Genomic DNA, 20,603 nt, shown 5'->3' on the forward strand with positions numbered 1-20,603 from the left:
GTTCTAGTTAATCTAAAGCAAACCTTCCTCCCTTGGCAGGGAATAAGGCCCCCTGCTAACACTCTTATGCTGCCCTCTGGCCATGCTGTATCACAGTGTGTATCACCTCTTCCTGACATCAATAGGTAGCACATTAGCAAAGATGAAGCTCAGTTTCCCCACTTCTCATTATGATATTGGAGGCCTAGGTTGTAAGAATAGAGTTAAAAGGAGATGCATGGGAGGCTGAGGGGTGATTGCTTCATTCTAGGTAGGCTGGTGCTATGAGCAGCAGGAAGAAAAGGAAAGGCAGGACAGCACAAAAAATCACTTCTGCTCAACCAAGCAAGTTATAGGTAAGCAGTGGCCATGTAAGCAGCCTTCATCCATCTCACATAGATACTCCCCATAGTGGGTTTTCCTGAAGAAAATGAAGATTGCTTGGAGGGACTAGATAAGTGAAACAGAAGAGGTATAAGTAACAAAGAAAAAGGGTTACACAAGCAAAAGTTACATTCTGAAGCTATTGTACAGTCAGTGTGGGGTTATTTCTCTCAATCTGACTGCATGTCTATGAAACGGAAAAGGCAAATTTACATTTTAAATTTAAAAGCCCAACAGTAACTGCTGATCTCTCTACATTACTATTTTACAAGGCCTAAGCCAGGCCCAGAATAGAAAAAGGACAAGGTAAATAGTGCTGAACCTCAAACTAGGCCTTTGTCTTAATTTTTTGTCTGCTTAGTTACTAGTAAATCCCTTTCTATCTCCTTCTCATTTCTAATGTAATTCATTATCTCATGTGTTTTGGTTCCTGTAACCCTAATGGGCTAGATTCCAATAGTTTCTGACACATTTCCACTTTCATTTATTGGGGATAAATGCTCCAGCATGCACACCAATGGAAATTAATTTAATCTAAATGCTCTTTGGCTCACTACCTGGAAATGTAAATACTCCTATTGTAAATTTTGTTTCCAGCTGCCTTTTATTATTAGCAGTAGCTCAGGCTGGATTGCAGAAGAGCAGTAAGGCTCTAATGAAAAGCCTGCTTTTTTCTCTATCAAGTTATCTTTGACTATCAACCACATCAGTGCATTAGCAGGTAAATCTATCTGCTCTCCAAATAAAGCTAATGGCAAGAGATGGAAAGATGATCATGTTTGATGAGGAAGATAAAGCCCCAGAATGCAGTCTATGAATGTTGATGAGTACTGTGTGCACCAAAGAAAGTAATTCTCCATTTCAGGCACAGCACCAGGGAGCCAAATCCAGAGACAATATGCACTGAGGTGTGTGGTGACGTATTAGAGCCCCGCTTGGGGTCAGGGAAGGAAGGGGATAAATCTGGCTTGCCAGCAGGGGTTGTGCTTGGCAGTACCCCGCAATAACTGCCAGAAATATCAAGCCTGGAATAAATATTTGAGGGTGAGAAGGTGATTTAAAGGGAGGAAACAAGTCTGAAAGCCTGGCCTGCGGTGAGAGAGAGAGAATCTCTCATGTAGGCCAAGAATGAGCTATACCAGTGTTGATTTTGTAATGAAAGAGGTACTAGGGTTCTAGAGGTGCAATTTTTTTACTTTCATAATTGACATGGGAAGCCCAGAGGTGCTGGAGCTATGAACTGCCAAGCGTAGAGATACTGGGACTCAGCCCTGGCAAGCTCTCGCACAAATTAAGTGCTGCATCCAGGCCCTTGCATGGCTAACTTAGATTAGGCCAAGCAGAAGTGGGATGTGGGACCCTTTGCACATGTTCTCTGCCATCTGCATAAACAGTCCTGCCTTGCTGCCTCTGCTCCTGTTTCTCCAGGACCAGTAAAGGTGAAGGAGGAGTTTCTGAGTTCAGAAACCGGGTTGGTATGATAGGGGGTGGGGTTCTGACCTAGAAGGTGCATTTGTCAGGAGGGTAAATGGACTGAAGTGTTTAAATTGCATGCATGATGGTGAATGTGAGTCATTGTGGGGATTAGTGGTGTGCAGAGGTAAAGCATGGAGAAAAGCTCCCCCTCCTATTGCTGGCTAGGCAAGCAGTGCTCCCCTACAAACTGCGTGCTCCTCTTGAGGAACTGTCCCAGACTGAGGTGTCAACAGTGGAGGTTTTGGAACAAACTGATAAATTAAACAGTAATAAGTCACCAGGACCAGGAGGCATTCGCCCAAGAGTTCTGAAGGAACTCAAATATTAATTTGCAGAACTACTAACTGTGGTATGTAGCTTATTGCTTAAATCAGCTTCTATAGTAGATCACTGGCAGATAGCTAAAGCAAAGCCAAGTTTTAAAAGAGGTGTCTGTGGTGATCCTGATAATTATAGGCTGGTAAGCCTAACTTCAGTACCAGGCAAATTGGTTGAAACTAGGGCTGTCAATTAATAGCAGCTAACACCTGAGATTAACTGAAAACAAAATTAACATGTTAATTTTTGTAATGCCTTAATTGCATACCTCTGGGCAGGAAGGGAGGCATAAGCACTAGGGGACCGAAGTCCTATCCCACAGCTCTAGTGAAGCCCCAGCCCAGCCTGCTACTTTGGAGCCTGAGCGAGGCTGAAGCCCTGAGCCCCTGGCGCTGAAGGTAGGGGATCATAATTTTTTCTAGTGGGGGGGGGGTCACCATTTTTTTTTTAAGTCCAAATGGGATCACCAGCACAAAAGGTTTGAGAAACACTGCCACAGAGAATAGGGGCCTGGTGAGCTCAGCCTGCTTGCACCAGCCTTTCCTCTCCTGCTGCAGGCCCAGTCCCTGAGGCAAAATCCACCCTCCCTTGCAAACAAGGGCTCACACAACTGAAGGGAGTTATGTGAAAATAATAATAATTCTACATTTGTAAGTTCAACTTTCATGATAAAGAGATTTGCACTTGTATGAGGTGAATTAAAATATTATTTCTTTTGTTTAGCCTTTTTACATTGCAAATATATATAATCAAAAATAATAATGTATGTATTCCTTGTTGTAATTGAAATCAAACTACTGATATCCGCTCTCCTGCCACTAAGTGAAGCCTCTGCTGGCGCTGCTCCGTGGTTGCCCAAGACTTGCAGTTTGGGTGCACAATGCCATCCCCTGCCCCCAAACTAATCCCATGTTTAAAACTGTGGGGGACCATGGCCCCTTTGCCTCCCTCTAGTTCCAGCACCAGGGAGTCATGGGGTAAGAGGGAAGGTCCCCTCGTGGATCAGTTACCGATTAAAAGATAGGAAACAAAGTATAGGAATAAATGAACAGTTTTGAGAGTGGAGAGGTGGTCCTCTACCATCTGTACCAGAACCAGTGCTGTCCAACGTATTCATAAATGATCTGTAGAAAAGGCATAAAAAGTGAGGTGACAAAGTTTGCAGATAATACAAAATTACCCAAGATAGTTAAGTCCAATGTTCACTGCGAAGAGTTACAAAGGGATCTCACAAAACTTGAAATTCAATGTTGATAAATGCAAAGTAATGCACATTGTAAAACATAATGCCAGCTATACACACAAATTGATGGGGTCTGAATTAGCTATTACCACTCAAGAATGATATCTTGGTGTCATTGCGGATAGTCCCCTGAAAACATCTGCTCGATGTGCAGCAGCAGTCAGAAAAACTAACAATAGTAGGAACTATTAGGAAAGGGATAGATAATAAGGCAGAAAATGTAATGCCACTATATAAATCCAAGGTACACCCATACCTGCATGTAGATCTGGTCACCCCATCTCAAAAAAAGATATATTATAATTGGAAGAGGTCAACAAAAATGATTAGGGGTATGGAACAACTTCCGTATGAGGAGAGATTAAAAAGACTGGAATTGTTCAGCTTTGACAAGCAACAACTAAGGGGGAATATGATAGAGGTTTATAAAATCATGAATGGTGAGGAAAAAGTGAATAAGGAAGAGGCATTTGCCCCTTCACATGTCACAAAAATCAGGGGACATCCAATGAAATTAATAGGCAGTAGGTTTAAAATAAACAAAAGGAAATACTACTTCACACAACACACAATCAACCTGTGGAACACATTGCCAGGGGATATTGTGAAGGTCAAAGTATAACTGAGTTCAAAAAAGAATTAGATAAATTCATGGAGGATAAGTCCATCAATGTCTATTAGCCAAGATGGTTGAGGTGCACACTCATGCTCTAGGTGTCCCTAAATCCTCTGACTGCCAGAAGCTGGGACTCAAAGACAGCATATAGATCACTCAATACATTGCTCTGTTTAATCTCGCTGAAGCATCTGGCATTGGCCACTGTAGGAAGACAGAATACTGGGTTAGATAGACCCATTGTTCTGACCCAGTATGGCCATTCTTTTGTTTTTAATGTTCTCCTTAGCTGGTGTGGTGAAAGCTAGATTGGGGATGGGAGAGAGACTAGGAGAAAACAGCAAAAGGTTCACAGAACCTATCCTTTGTTTAAAATGTTCCAGATGACCATTGTGAAAGAGGAAGGGTGGTTGGAGATGGAAGACTTTGATCCTTTTTGTTCCCATTACATCAATTGGTAAAGGGAGGGAGAGACAGGAGAAGCCAATGAACCTGTAGCCCCACTTTTTAGTTTGGGCATCAACTGCCACTTTGTCCAAACCTTCTTTGGCCACTTTCTGTGTTTTGAAATTGAAAACGACACCTAAAGACTCCAATACCCTACTTTACATATTATCTCCATAATTCACATATTTTTAGCTTTTGGCTTTAAATCCATCTAACTTCTGTTTAATTTGTGAAATGTACGTTGATACGTAACTATTTCTTCTCCTTTGAATCTCTTCAGCCAACAGACTGGAATTTAAAAAAAAAAAAAATCTTCCTGAACTAAATTGAAAACTAAGATCCTCTTAAGTGAGAAGGCAACGCTTTAAACCAATGCACATTAGAAATGAATTTACTGAATTAAATTCAGGTAGTAAAAGCTATTACACTCTCTCAGGCAAGGCAAAGCTAATTTTATTATACTAATATCATCGGCATCATTTATAACACATTAAGTAATGATGCTACATGACTGAAATTGTAGGAAGTATCTTTAGGAACCATGTGATTGGGAACTGGTCATCTGTGTCTATACTTTCTCAATGGGAAATTTAACCAGACATTTAAGTAGTGTCTACCTCTCTGGGTAAATTAGGTTCATTTGAACATTTAGAGCCCATTTAAGCATGAAAGTATGCCAACTGCAGTAAAGATAAATCTTTCAGCTTTTTGGCTAAGCACGTGGGAAAAACATCTTACCTCCCCTCTGAAAAGCTAGAGGCTAGTCTAGAAATATGTTGAGTTATCTGAAATATGGATAGTCCAAAACATTTGTCTAAGAACTCTTTTTTGTACTCTTAAGGTATTCTCTCAGCTTTATATTTACAAAATAATTATGGTATCCAAGACTAGCAGTTGAAAAGGATACACTTTTATGTACAGGGAAAGATGGCAGTTGTAAGGGGGTCCGCTGTCGAGACAAGGGCTCCTCGTTCTCCGGGGCGCCTGGGAGCCAGGCCGCCTCACTACCCCGAGCAAGCAATTCAGTCTGTCCAGCCCAGGCCCTGGGTTCAGGGTGGGGCAGCAAACACAGTAAAGTCAGATAGGCTCAGGCCTTTAAGCAGGGCTGAGCAATAGCAGTTCTAGGCCCAGGCCTTGGGTCAGGGCGGGGCAGCAAATACAGCAAAGTCAAATGGGCTCAGGCCCTTAAGCAGGGCTGAGCAATAACCGTTCTCGGCTTTGGCCTCCTCAGGTCCAGGGAGAGGGAGAGGCTGCCACCCAGACGTTGGGTGGCAGGGGGGGCGCAGGCCCTCCCCCTCCACTGCTTCCCAGCCCGGGGCCCTAGCAGCGGCAGGCAGTCTGCTGCTGGGTCAGTGGGGATCCTGGCTGCAACACACTGACATTGGCTCTGGCAACTCCGCAGCCTGACTGGGGTCGGCTGCCCCGGGGATGCTTCCGTACTCCCCTTCAGGACCTACCTGCATCGTCGTGGTGTCAGCGTAGGGGTCAACCACCATCGGCTCCTCAGGGTGAGTGTCCATGGGCAGGCTCAGCAGGTCCTCGGGGTAGGTGGCGAAAGGTAGGCTCAGCTCCTCATCGGGGTAGCGAGCGTGGACCAGGTTTGGTTCCACCTACGGGCAGCTGGAGCGGGGCTGGCTCGGCCAGTCCTCCTCTGGGTAGTGAGCGCGGGGCAGGCTCGGCCAGGCTTCCCCAGCGGGAGCTCAGTCGCAGAAGTCCGGCCCCTCTGACGGCTGGGTCCTCACTGAGCTCAGAGGGCCTGCCTTTATACTTCTGGGTCGGCACTTGACCCTTTGCGGGGCGGGTTCAGAGCTCCGTAGCTCCTCCCAGTCTGGCCTCTGGCTGGGCTTTTCATTCTCCGGAGCGCCTGGGAGCCAGGCCACCTCACTACAGTAGTATTTTTAAAATTCATTGGCAGAGAACTGGTAGCCCACTCTGTACTATTTCCAACAAATGACATTTCAAAACCATCTCTAAAACTTTTGCACATAAACTATTGAGTAGAAATGGGGCATGGACACCTGCATTCTACTACTGTCATCACTGAACTCCCTCGAATTCTGCAATAAGCTTGCTTGCGCGTAGCTTTGGACATCACTCCTGTCTTTGGATTCTTCACCGACTCCTTATTGTTCTGCACATCTTATTCAAAAGTTTTCTTCTTGTCATCCCAATGCCTTTATTGCACAGCTCCTGCCTATATTTCTGATCTGATTTACTTTTATGTGTCCCTGTATCCCCCTGTGACACTAATGACAAGAGCCTTAATACCCCTTTCTTCTCCTCCTCCTCTCCCCTCTCCAGGGGCACTGTCCCATCATCCATGTTGCATCTGGAATACTTTCCCTAAAGCTGTTCATCCTGATTTCTCCATTCAGATCTGTCCTAAACTCTGACTGCTGCCACCGTGCCTACAATATATCAGGGCCGCCCAGAGGATTCAGGGGCCTGGGGCAAAGCAGGGGAACTGGGGCACTTGTACTCACCTGGTGGCTGTCCAGGTCTTTTGCAGCAGGGGGGCCCTTCAGTCACTCCACGTCTTGAGCAGCACCGAAGGGCCCCCTGCCACCGAAATGCCGGCCGAAGTCCCGGACTGCAGCCAGGCCAGGGCTTGTGGGGCCCCTGTGGGAACCGGGGTCTGGGGCAAATTGCCCCACTTGCCCCCCCCCGCAAGTGGCCCTGCGATACATGAAGGAAGAAGAAAGGTTTTAACTACTCAAACAGGGGGCAAGAGAACCACCAGGATGTTTACATGCCCGCCTGAGTAACAATATGATCTTACTGCCATCCTCACTTTTCCCCCACTCTCTTCTTGTCATTTATGAACATCATTATTTGTGTCTTATCAAATTTAGATTGAACACTTTGGGGGAGGGATTGTTTCTTATGTTGTGAAGAGCCTATCACTCAATTAATAACAAGATCTTTTATTTTTCAGTGCTTTGTTCTGTGCATTATGACCCCATTTTGGCATTGGCAGTACTATAGGCTACTATAGAACCTCTGGCATTTCTCAGTGAGATCCTTGTTTAAAAAGCACTTAGAGCACAAGAGGCAGGAATATCTAGACAGCTGTTTTCTAGCAGTTTATTTATGCAATGTAGGCAGTTTGCATACGTTTGCTGTTTCTGAAACACCATCCTTTGTTACATACACCTTCTCTTGATAATTTGGACATCAGCACAGCTGGAAACCTGGCAGGGTGAAGAACTAAAAAAAAAAATCAGTTTCTGCAGTAACGTGTTTGAATGCAAAAACGACACACGTTGTTTACCGGAGTAGACGTTACTCAAATGTATAGTCAGACAGAAATCATTCACAGCTATATTAAACAAAAGGTAATCACCGTTACTCGCATAAAAATAGCAACTGCACACCTCATGCAATTTGATTTGTGAGATCTTCATCAGGTAGCACACTGATATTTTCACCATGTGGTAAATTAACCTGAGGTTTGGTACTAAACCATAGTTACCACATTCGCTTAAAAATAGTCCCCTATGTGACTCATGGTATGCTCCATAATTAGCATTCATTGGGTCATATTATCACCCAATGGAACCAGTTATGCTTCAAGTAAAATCAATAACAACATTTCCATAGACAAAGGTGTAATAATGATACAAGTACACAAACATGTTGCGAAGTATTGGACTCAATCTTGCTCCGATTGAAATCAAATATATATATATATATATATATTTTACTATTAGGGTGTTCTTTCAGCTTCATATTTACAAAATAATTATCGTATCCAGGACTAACAGTTGGGACGGAGCAACTTGGGGGAGCATCTAGACTCAAGCAATTAATATGAAGAAACATATGCCTTCTAAATATATATCTGTTTATCTTAAAGTAGATCATAAAACTGTATCTGTAGCCAATAGTCCCAGAGAGAGAATTGTTCATTACGCTGGCAAAATGTGAATACTGCATAGTATCTCTGTATCCCTTCTATCAAATTAAATTGCCATTGTTATGTTTTTGAACTGAGCTTTGGATGTTCATCTTTATATTGCAAAGAAGAGATCTATCCATTTGATATTTACTTTTTCATACCACAAATTATAAAAATTCTGTTTGCAGTGGCTGAAAGAAAAAAAAAAGAATGTGAGTGGGGAAATCATTCACATTCAAAGTAATTCCCAAACTTATTTTCTTTTCTACATTAATTGGAAAGAATTTCTTAATTGCTTTAGTTTAGAGCCCAACTCAGTAACATAAGATAGGCCAGTTTCCCAGCTGATGTAAATTGGTGTAGCTCCATGGATTTACATCACCTAAGGATCTGGCCCTGTATGTTGAAATGTAAACAAAAATTATTGCATATTCTTTCTTCATTTTCTGTAATTCAATTGTATTGTGATAGCACCCATAGGCTTCCGAGTTCTGCTAGGCAGCACACAGCGATAACAAATTTGTTCCTGCTCTGAAAGAGTTTACAGTGTCAGTACCTTACTGGCCACTACCTGAGCTCAAGGTTCCCTGATAGTCTTGAAACTGTTGATAACTATTCATTTATTTGTATGCAGTGCCATCGCTGTGGCACCTAGATGCTGTAACAACTTAACAGTGTGCCCCAAAATAGATTCAACTAGTTGGAATTAATAAACTGCAGATCTAGAAAGATGGTTACTCAAAGGTCTGTGTAAACAAATACGCCTTGTTCCAGGGGCTCTAGAAGAAATTGTGTAGTGGGTGTGCTGAGAGCTATTGAACCAAACTGTAAACCCTATATATGATGGAAATCACTTCAAGCCAGGGGGTGCTGCCACACGCCCAGCACTCCTAGTTCCAGCACTTGTGCGTTGTTCTTTGCCAAAAAGCTTGTTATACTAGAAGTGATCAGCATTACTTCAGACTTATCCAAACTGAGATTTAACAAGTTTAATATCATGCATGTCCTCTTTGCAAGATCCTGTGAGAGCAGTGGGATGGTAGAATCCAGTTTTCATGCAAAGGCGATGTAGAACTGAGTGTCACATGCATATTGTTGTCCTAAATCCCACTCCTCAGTATACAGCAGCTTCTAATATACATTGAACAGTGGGGCACCACTAATACTTAAAATTCAGCTGCAAATATTTATTCAACAAAATTAACACTAAAAATACATAAAAACATAATTTGTCGATATTCTTCAACTAGCTCTAATAATTAATCATGATGGGGCTAAGTTCATACTCCAGATGCAAGAAAAGCTCCTTTTGATTTCAGTGAGGGATTTTCAAGTGGAAAGAGTATGTAGCTGGGCTCATAGCATGCTTACATGGGGAATATTTTGCTTCTATTCCACATCAAATTGTTTTTGTACCTATCGAGTTTTAATTAAAACAATTATTTGCATTGAACTGCACTGCAATTACTCTTTTGGGCTGGAGCCATCTGTGTGTTCTGTACATTTGCACAGTGAGGCTAAGGTCTCTAGGTTCTAATACAATACAAATATAGATCATATCAGGCATTTACTTAATAAACGTTAGAGAGATAGTAATGATCATAAAAGCAGTGAATACAGGTTGTATACTGTAGATGATGATTTTACTGAAAATGGATCCACCATATTATACCCCCACAAAAAGAACCTGTGCGAACCTTGCCCCAAACCATTAGGTTATGTGTTTGTCTCTTTAAATCTTTTCTTAAGTTCACTTGAATGGGATTCTGTAGCTCACCAGCAAATCTGGGAGAGCAGACTTCAGTGTGGGCTGCTGCTATGGGGAAGAATCAGAGAATGAGACTGCCTCTTTTGTGTGTGTTTTTTTCTATTTAAAAAAAGGTTGGAACCTCCACAGAAGGAGAGACCAGACACAGAATTGAACCAAATCCCCAAAGGAGGAGGCTGTAAAATTGTCAGCAGTTAGGGTGACTCTTGGGGCCCTGGTTAGTGCAGATCAACCCCAAGATATGAGGACCTCCTTGTCTCATGCTGAGTATAGCTCTTAGGAGGCACTCTAGAATGTATAATATTGCCACATAAAAGCATTAGAGGAGGAAATAAGCCCTCTGCTATGCTTTGCTGTAAAGGTAAACCGATTAACCAGCCGCTTACATTAAAATAATCACACAAAAAGTTATAACTCCTAGGATATAGTTAGGGAATAACAAAAACTAAGTAAAAATCATTTGGGTTGTTCTTCCTATTTAACGTTGAGTAAAATTGCTATAGAACAAGAGCTGATGGTTGTTTCTTCCTTTACAAAATCAGCTCTGATATTCCAAAGCTCATGTAGTTGTAAGGTTTATTTTTCTGACCTTCAGCAGTAATTTGTATGAACTATAGCAAATGATTCTGTCCAACCACCTCATCATACTAAATGTCTGTATAAATCTACCAGCTATCAAGAAAATTCAGGCTGAAGGGCTACACTGGTTGTGATGTTCTAATATATTAAAAATAAATGTTGTAAATCAAAATTTCCCACTGTGCACTTCTCTCTGTCTGTAGAGCCCCATTGCCCATGTAACCAAAGGAGTAACTAGACTATCTGCAATAGGGGGAGAAGGGCTAAAAATGGGGAGCAGTCAGAGGATGGAACTTGGGGTTCTTTTCCTAGCTCTGTCATCTGAATAGCTGGATATGTTAATGAAGACCAAATTTCCAGTGAGCAAATGACTACCTGAGAGACCAAAACTGTATATCTAAATGCCACCCACCCACATCAATGGGAGGGGTAATTTGATGGGGCTGGCAGTGAAAGGGGGACTGTAGCAGGGTGGTCACCCTGCTTCGGCCCTGAAGGGGTTAAAGCAGCCCTGGAGAGGGCTGCAGCTGGGAAAAGGGAGGCTGATGGGGAAAGCAGCCACAGCTGCTTATAAGAGGGCAGTGGACCAGAAGCTAACACATACACCCTTTCTCTAGCATCTTGAGAGAGAAGGGGCTGGCAGCTTGGAAGATGAGACGGGTACCTGAGGTACAGCAGTGCTGGGGAAGGGCAGAGGGAGCTGGGGAGCTCCAGCCAGGAAAAACCCCAGACTGTAGGCTTTGCTAAAAGGGCCAAATAGGTACTAGGGCTGCAGAGGGACAGGCCAGAGACAGGGAAAGGCAGTAGATCCTAACCCCCTTGCCAATGATGAGTAGTTTACAGACTGCAGTCGGCCCCAGGGACTGGGGGCTAGATGATGACTGGCAGTAGCCACTGAGGCAAGGTGAGTTTAGAGGGTTGGGGGTTCCCCTGGGAGGGGGAGTGTACTGTGGTGGCCAGAACCCCTGGGCAAAGGGCACCGGGGTCTGGGAGGGACATGGGGGCTGGCAGCAGGTGAGACACTGGCCTGCAGAGGATGCTCTGGGCTGGAAAAGCTAATTCTCAGGATGACCAGTAGGAGGCACCATGCCAGTGAGTCTTCGCCCTCACCACAGGGACAGTTACAGTAGCAAGGTAAGGAGGCTCTTGCCCAGAGACAATAGGTAGCTCTTCTCATGGGAGTCTCTGGCAGCCATTAGTCCTCTGAGGGAAAGGTTGCTGATTGGCCAGCATTCCCCAGGTCCCAGGATTTTACAGGGACAGATGCAGCGAATAGGCACACAGAACTGATTAAAACATTGCTGATCTTGATTACTGATGATCCGTTTTTTTCTGACTTTACACTTAATCACAGGGGTTGTACATATGCCAAACAATGCTTGGTGTTAAGAAAGTCAGAATTCATAACTTTTGTACTTCCTCAAATACTTCAGCTAATCTATTCACTCCATCCAGTTTCAGAAACCCACAGATTGGGTAGAGCATTAGCTTTAGTGTTATGTGTTTTGTATATTTATTTACTAATGACAAATGTTGAGATGTTTAAAAAGAAGTGTAAGGCATTTAGACATCTTCTTCCCATTAATTATAATGGGAAGGAGATGTCTAAAGCCTCTTGACTGCTCTGAGAATCTCAGCCAATATTCCAACAAGAAAAGGCTGAAGAAATTTAATTTCATATTCTCTTCAGTCCTACTTCTTTCATTCACAGTCAGCCTGTTCACAAGCATCCTGTTGCCATCACATGACCATTTTTTTCTTTATATTGATAACCTGCTTATAGTTAACAGAGTTAAGTCTTAGCCTATGACCAGTGAGGCACATGTCATGCCATTACATAGCTTTTTGTGTGTGATTGCTTTAACAAATATAACCACCATGATCAGCAGTACCTGTGCTGCTGAACAAGCCTTCTCAGTCCCCAACACTGCAGACCATCTCACTCAGTAATTCCAGTCACTGAAGAAACACAGAGTAACGTGTATATAATGATAAGGGAATGGGAGAAATTCACTGTTACTTGTCAGGGAGGATTTTCCACCATCAGCATTAGCTATATAATATAGTGGCAGTAGAGGGCAATGAATGTGGAAAGAAGTGAGAGCAATCAGCAAGCTTTCGTTCAATGAGATGGAAGAGCCTGTCAAAGACACAAACAACTAATCAGTTGCCAGCGTTGATTGATGTCCCAGCCAGCATTCAAATCTATCACAGTGACCAAGAAATGCTTACTGTTTACCCAGTGGATGGATAAACTGGAAGTAATATATGGCATTTTAGCAAATATATCATTAATTCTGCTTAATGTGGGGTCTAAAATTTAAGTCTTTTTCTAAACAGCAACCTCTCCCTTCAGAAAAGAAAAAAAAAGAAAAAAAATATGCTATGGTTGACTAGGCAATAATGATTTTTTTTTTTTTACAAGTTACAAATTTTCTGCGTTGGGTTTTATTACAGTCTCTACCTCACAATTGTCACTTACCATTAAATCTATCAGGGAATTTATTAACATGTTAATTAAAATGGCTGAAGGAGATAAGAAGTGATGTACTAGCTGAGGTAGAGGATTGCTTTTCGGCATTCCTTTCTGGTGTTGTATTCTATTCCACCTCCCCTCTCCTCACATATCCACCACCACCCTTGACTTTGCATTCCTTTTTTTCTTGCCGTGAGATGTGAGTTTAAAATGCAGACATGGAGTTAATTGGATTTTATTATGGCTTGGCTTTTTATTAATTGCAGGGCACGCCACAGAATGGCTTCTAAAATTTCACATTTTGCACCAATCAGCATCAAAGTGAATATCTCTTGGCACATGTAGTTCTCAAGCAATATTTCAGGGTATAATTAAGGGAAATATTGAGGGCTATATTGAAGTAAATTAGAACAGACTCAGGATTGAATGTGATGAAGTAAGCAGTCTACCAACTCCCCTAACAAAAAAGAGGCTTGTTTTCCTCCTCCAAGTCATCAAGACAAAAGGGGTTAATACGTTCTCTTTAAGGTCTTCATCTACTATATCTGGAATAACTGACGTGCTGGAATAAACTAAATGCTGAAATCTGGGAGGATATGGGAGAACCCTCAGGAATCCGATTCAAAAGGTTTTACAATTGTTAGTAGAGTCTGTTTCATTTCAGACATTACTGCTGAGGGACTAAAGATAATGCACTGTTAATACACAAGTAATGGTGTGATTCATGATTTGTATCATATAATATCAAAAATTATGTATCTAAAGTATAAGTATAAATATGTAAACATTCTCTTTTGCTTAATATATCTCATCCTTAGGACCTTATGTACCAAAAGCACTGTTAATGATGCACAACTTCAGAGAACGTTTAAACAACGCATGCACTTTCCTAGAGTTGTTAGGGAAAAAGGCTGAGAATAAGATTATGTTTTGCTTAACTTTTCAAAGCTATATTTCTGGAGAAGAAGCCCTGTATCCTACTTGCAACATAAACTACAGAAGAAGTAGAATCTCATATTAAGAGAAGATGAGTGGCGTTTGGGATTTGGTCCCCAATGTGGATTAGAATTTTGTGATTATAATCAGGGGCCAACCTGAATGGAGCAGTTTACAGGTTGGGAATCCTTGGGGGTTAACATTAAGTCCTAAGCCACATTTAGGCACTAGAATGAATGTGGCTTGATTTTCAGACGTAATGAGTAACAGTGAGGCCCATTTAAGTCAATATAAAGTGCAGGACCTCAGAACCTTTGAAAATCAGGATTTTTTTTTAAACTCAGGCATTACTGGCTGTTAGATTCATACTTGTGCTCCAGATCACATCACAGCATGCAGATTGGCTGGTGAGACACTACACTGGCAGAGACCATTGTAGATAGCATGAATGTTTCATGGAAAGATTCAAAAGCTCCATATTTGAATTTTATTAAAATTCTCAAAATGTGAATATAAAATGCTAATAATTTGGTTTATGAAAACTTGAATAAATCTTAAACATGAATAATTATGCAAAAATACTATAAAACATGCCCACATTCCAAAATATTAAACTGTTTTTCAAACATGTCTTTGATGGTTTCTTTAAGGCCTATGAAAGCAGATAATCAAGTCAACATCAACAAAACGAGTTTCAGAGGATAAAAGTAAAGCAATGGCCTAAGAAATTATATTTATCAGTTTATCGTTTTGAATGGCATGCATTCCCCTGGGTCCCAGTTTGGGAGTGGAAGTTAATATTGCTCTACAATCTTCCGTCTAAATGGCAAACTCGCCATTCAAGTACAGGGGCTCGCTCATAGCAGTAATCTTTTTTTCTCTCTTCTTTTCTTCCGAACATGCTTATTTTATCAACGTTTGACTAATCCCTAGCATTTTGTGTATAGATCAGAGGCTGATGGGAAAAAATCTTAGTGCACATGCATTCTATTCATCCAAATTTCTGGCTGCATGGCTGCTCTTCATATAAAGATATAGAGGCCTTCAGATACCTCTGGTTTTACTACAGAGTGTTTCATTTACATTGCACTTAGAACAGACTGACTTAGATTCAATTTTGAGTCCCATAGTGCTCCAGGAAGTTAGTATGGCTTAAAATAATGAATTCTTTTAAAGTCTGAAAAAACTTGAAAGTAAGTCTAGTTCCCATAATGAAAGTGATAAAAAATCATCCATAGGCAGGTCCCTTGATCAGGTTAAAAAAAAAAAAAAATCACCTGATGAGACTTCAACTTTATCTAGCCAGATTTTGGCAGTAGCTGGTTAGACACACACGTGCTCTGCAATAGTTAATCAGTCCTAAAAATGGATTAACTTTTGTGAAAGTAGAATGAATTATATTATGAAAATAAAAAGGATTAAAGAAATGCTGTCTGTACCTTTAAGCAAAACTGTTGGAATGCTGCAATCCAGGTGTCAGGAATACAGACATTAACATAGAACAATTGTACCATTTAAGGCAATTGGTGAAGTATTGGCCTTAGATCGATAAGAGTTAGTAAGGAAGTAGATATCATGCTGTGCCCAGGTGAATTTTACTGTTTTGCTTTCTTGTCCCTTTGTCTAATTCCGCTCTTTTATCTGTTTAAATAAGACGTTTGGGTCTTGCATGGCACTCACATATCTGGTGTTATTGGCGGAGCGCTGCACTAATAAAACAGGGTGGTCTGACAAATTGTGAGTCCTGATTCTAACTTTGACATTTGGAGGTTCCACCGAGAGGCAACTGTCTTCACTGGGCTGTGTGATTCCTGACCATTTTGTAGGATACTGTGGCAGCCGGCACCTGGGCATTTGGCCGAGCGGTCCTCCACTAGAGCGGAAAGGCGCACAACCACAGTGAGGTTACGCCATAGAACCTGTTGGTTCCACTCTGTTCTGGTAGGACCCGGGATCGACATCAGGAATCTGGTCAGGTAATTATTTCTGTGTTTTGTCCGACTGAGGACTGTCTTGTCTCTGTGTCTATCTGTCCTCTTGTGGAGTGTTTGAGTCTGGGTGCCATCCCGTCTGGGATAGGCCGACCAAGGGTTCCTGTCCCCGGTCTGAGTAAGTGGAATCTGCACAATCGCAGCTGATCGCACTTTTGGTAAAACCCCTGTGTGAAAGCAAGGGATTGAGGCAGTAGCTGTGGCTCCTTTTGTGTGTTGCACTGGGCATCGCTCTGACGAACACAAATTTCTTCTGTGTGATTGGTGTGTGAAGTCCTCCTGTATGGTAACCAGACTTAAGTCGAGACCGTTCCCTAAATGAATGCCGGCTCATTTTATGTATTTAGGATGGGCCGGGACTCCTGTAAAAGGTCAGACTCCCGAAATTTCTGGAAAAATGGTCTAGGCTAACCCATTTGGATCCAAACTCAGTGCCACTGGTAAAATCTTGGACAAAGACTGAGTGGATGTGTTAAAGGACAACTCGCCAACCTAAAACTAAATTGGCTAAGGAAGAGGTTAATTGTTTCATGCATGGTGGCAAGAGGCAAATCATAGGTGGACAAAATCAATACTCGCTTCTCTCAATATTCAAATATAAGTTAAAAGCTTCATTAAAGCCTCTCTCCCACCACCAGACTGAGTGCTCCCCTTTACCTGTTCTCCAACCCGGATCATCCAATCCCTTCATACTCCCATCTCATTGTAAAAAGGACAAAAAGCCCCTTGTTCTGTTCCCTTTGTTGTCTGCCTCAAAAAACTGATTCTTTAGTGTTCCACTACCAATTCAGCAAGGAGGGTGGGCTCTCAACTACGACCCCCCTCCTGGTCCCTTTTCTTGAACATTTCTTTCAAATTGTGAAATGACCACATATCACTCACAAATGGTTCATTGAAAAAAAAGCAGGATCGGGCCAGACAAGCAGCAAGCAACAGATAAATAAAGTGAGAACAGGTTGAAAGCCTAAGGAATAATGACAGAGTAAGAAAGCAGTAAGTGCAGGCATGAACCTGGAACAATTTAAAATGGTGAAATCTGAGTGATAAGGTGTCATTTTGGGAACATAAACAAGTGATTTAAGAAAAGAGAGTGAAAAGTTAATCTACAGAGTGAAGAGAATTAAGCAGTTAAACTTTGTAGAATGTTAAAAAGACATGTTAAAGAGAGAGAATTCTTGGTTTCTTGCAGCCATTCTGAAGGAAATGGGCCCTTTTTCCAGAAGAATGCCAGTAAATAATCCATATATGAGAGAGCTATGTATAAACAAAGCAGTGTAAAGAAATGTTAAGGAAGAAAATATGATGTATCTATTTGTCTGTGAAAATATGTAACGTTCTAAGAATCTAAACAACAATCTGTTTGTAAAACTCCTGTTTTCTAGGTGTGAGATAAATTCGTTGTTTTTTGTTTTAATGCCACTAAAAATTCATTTGACTCTTTATTCAAAGTTGCAAAACTGACAGACCTTTTTGCAAGACCAGGTAATTAGTGCTGTTTGGCTTTGGATTTAGCATTAACCCTTAAGGGTACTGATTCTTACAAAAATTAAAATGTTTTTAATAAAACCAAGTCAGGCTGCAATAGTGCAGTCAAATCAGGAGAATAGGAGAGATTCTGAGTCTTTTTGTTTGTGTTTTTTTTTGTTTTTTTTTGTAACAATAGCAGATAAAGCTGTAATGGAAAGTAAAGGCCATGGCTACACTTACATTTTTGCAGCGCTGTGGTCGTACAGCTGTGTAGGGCCAGGCTGCAGTGTGTCCACACTGACAGCGACCAGCGCTGCAGTGTGTCCACTTGCACTAGTTGCAGCGCTGTTGTGAGTGGTGCATTGTGGGCAGCTATCCCACAGAGCACCTCGTCCCATTTTGGCGCAGTTGGTTTGGGAAGGGGACGGAAGGGTGTGGGTCATTCCGCCTCCTGTTCCAACGACCCGTGACTGCATCACTTCCCTTTTGAGTCGTTTGGTGCCATTGTGAGTCTGCCGCGTGATTTCAGTAAGAAATGGAGCCGAGCTGTGAGGACTTTGCTGATGAAATGTGCCAGCACATCACGTCTGGCAGTTGAGCTATTCCTTATGCTCCAAAAGTGACAGTGAGGAGAGCTCAGATGATGAAATAGATTCGGCTGACGCGCCTGACACTAAATTGTTGTTGGCAGTAATGGACGTTGCTCAAGCACTGTGGAACACCGCCCTTTGGGGCCTCGGGAACAAAGCACTGAGTGTGGATCACAATCGTTCATGCAAGTCCTGGGATGAATGAGCACGTGGTGCAGAACTTTAGGATGAGAAAAGCCACTTTCATGGGATTGTGTTGTGAGCTCGCCCCAACCCTGCAGCGCAAGGACAATGAGACTGAGGAGCTGCCCTTGTCCACTGGAGAAGCGGGTGGCTTTGCAGTCTGGAAGCTGGCAACTCCAGACAGCTACCAATTGGCGCAACCAGTTTGGAGTCGGGAAAGTTGACCGTTGGAAATAGTGGTGATGCAGGTTTGCAGGGCCATTAATTGCATCCTTGCTAAGAAGAACTGTACCTCTGGGGAATGTGCAGGAATATTGTTGGATGGCTTTGCAACAAATGGGTTTCCCTAACTGTGGTAGGGCAAAATAGATGGGACGCATATTCCTATTCTGGCACTACCCCACCAGGCCCATCCGAGTACATTAATCGGAAAGGGGTATTTCCTCTATTGGTTCTCCAGGCGTTGTGGATCACTGTGGGCGTTTCATGCATTTACACAGGATGGCCTGAAAGGTGCATGATGGCACGCATCTTTCGAACAGTGGATGTTCAGGAAGCTGCGGCAGGACTTTTTTTCCCAGACCCGCAAGATCACAAGTGGGGAACGTCGAAATGCCCATTAGTTGATCCTCTGATGACCCTGCTTACCCGTTAATGCCTTGGCTCATGAAAACCGTATACAGGGAAAGCTTGACAGAGCAAGGACCGTTAAAACTACAGGCTGAGCCGGTGCAGATGGACCGTTGGAGTGTGCTTTGGCCCGTTTGAAGGGAGATGGAGAAGTCTCTATGGAACGCTAGACGTGGGGGAGCAGCATCCCAGAGATTAACCGTATGCTTTATCCCTCCATAATATTTGTGAAGGGAGGGTGAAAGCCTTTGCGAGTGACGAATGGACCTCTGAGGTTCAACGCCTGGAGGTGGAATTGACAGCCCAAGAGAGAGGGCCTTACTAGAGAAGGCCCAAGCACACTGCTACAAGGATTAGGGAATGCCTTAAAGGAGCAAGTTTGAGCTGAAGCCAACAGTAATGTCGAAGGTGCCTTCCACAGCAAGTTAAGTGCAGTGGTTGCAATGATGCAGTGCTATTTTTCATTGTGGTATACATACATGTTATAACTTTCTGTAATAATAAAAACTGTTTTAAAAGGAGAAATCCTTTTTAAAATACAGTACATAAATACAGGGCAGGGGGTAGAGCTGATGAGCAGTAAAGTCAGAGGTTTGAAATATGTCTTCCTTGAGTGTTGGCCCATGCCTGCTGTGCCTTCAGGATTTAAATGCTGCTATGGGGTCATGGGTTGAGGCAATAGGTAAGGGCCATAGTTATCAGCTGTTAGGTAACGTATGGGTGTTGTGAGAGGCAGCTGGTAGGGTAGAAGAGGATGCTGGAGAAGGGTGTTTTGAAGGAAACTTATGGAGGCAAATGAGTTAACTTTGGGATGGAGGTGAGGAAGCATTGTAAGTGCTTCTGCCTGCATGTCTAAGCATTTGACTGCATGAGGTCTGTGTGGCGTTCCATAATGCTTAGAGCCCGATCTGTGCTTCTCTTGGTAGCCATTTCCTTTCTCTTGGCAGCTTCACTTTTTCTTGGCGCCTCTTCCTTTTTCCTACTTTCCTTTCCCTCCAGTCTTGCAACTTTTTATTATCTGTGGAATACGATTCCACTGCTTTCCACATCTCCTCCTTACTCTTCCTTGGTTTTTCCTTAAGTTTCGTAGTTTTTCAGGAAGTCTTGGGCTGATGGAGCAGTATCCAAGGTCACTGTTAAAAAAAAACACAGGAGATAAAGTCTTGTACAGAGATGGAATGCTTTTAAGAACTATTTAGTAGCATCAGTGTACACATTGCAGCATAAGCACATAGAGAAACCGCAGCTCCAGAGAGACATGGTGAGTTTCCCCACACGCGGCTCACCTGGGAAGCAGGGTGTTGGGGGTTGCTTCAACTCTGGAAGTATGGTGTTTCTTGTACTTGTGGGGAAGCAAAGAGCAGGCTACAGGGAAATAACACTTGAACCCTACTCCCACATTGCCACGAGCAGATTACTCAGAAGCACTTTGCACATGCAGATCACTGGAAGTGGGGGGTTGGGGGGTTGCTTCACTCTGGACAGCCATGGGTTTTCTGTGAACTTGGGGAAAGCAAAGAAGCAGCTAACAGGGAAATCAATGGGCTATTCCACACTAGAATACTTGCAGGCAAAACCATAGCCCCCCTGCTACCCAAAACATTTCCATCCTTATAATAAAA

Source organism: Chelonoidis abingdonii, chromosome 6 (assembly GCF_003597395.2).
Source record: "Chelonoidis abingdonii isolate Lonesome George chromosome 6, CheloAbing_2.0, whole genome shotgun sequence".
Classification (NCBI taxonomy): domain Eukaryota; kingdom Metazoa; phylum Chordata; order Testudines; family Testudinidae; genus Chelonoidis; species Chelonoidis abingdonii.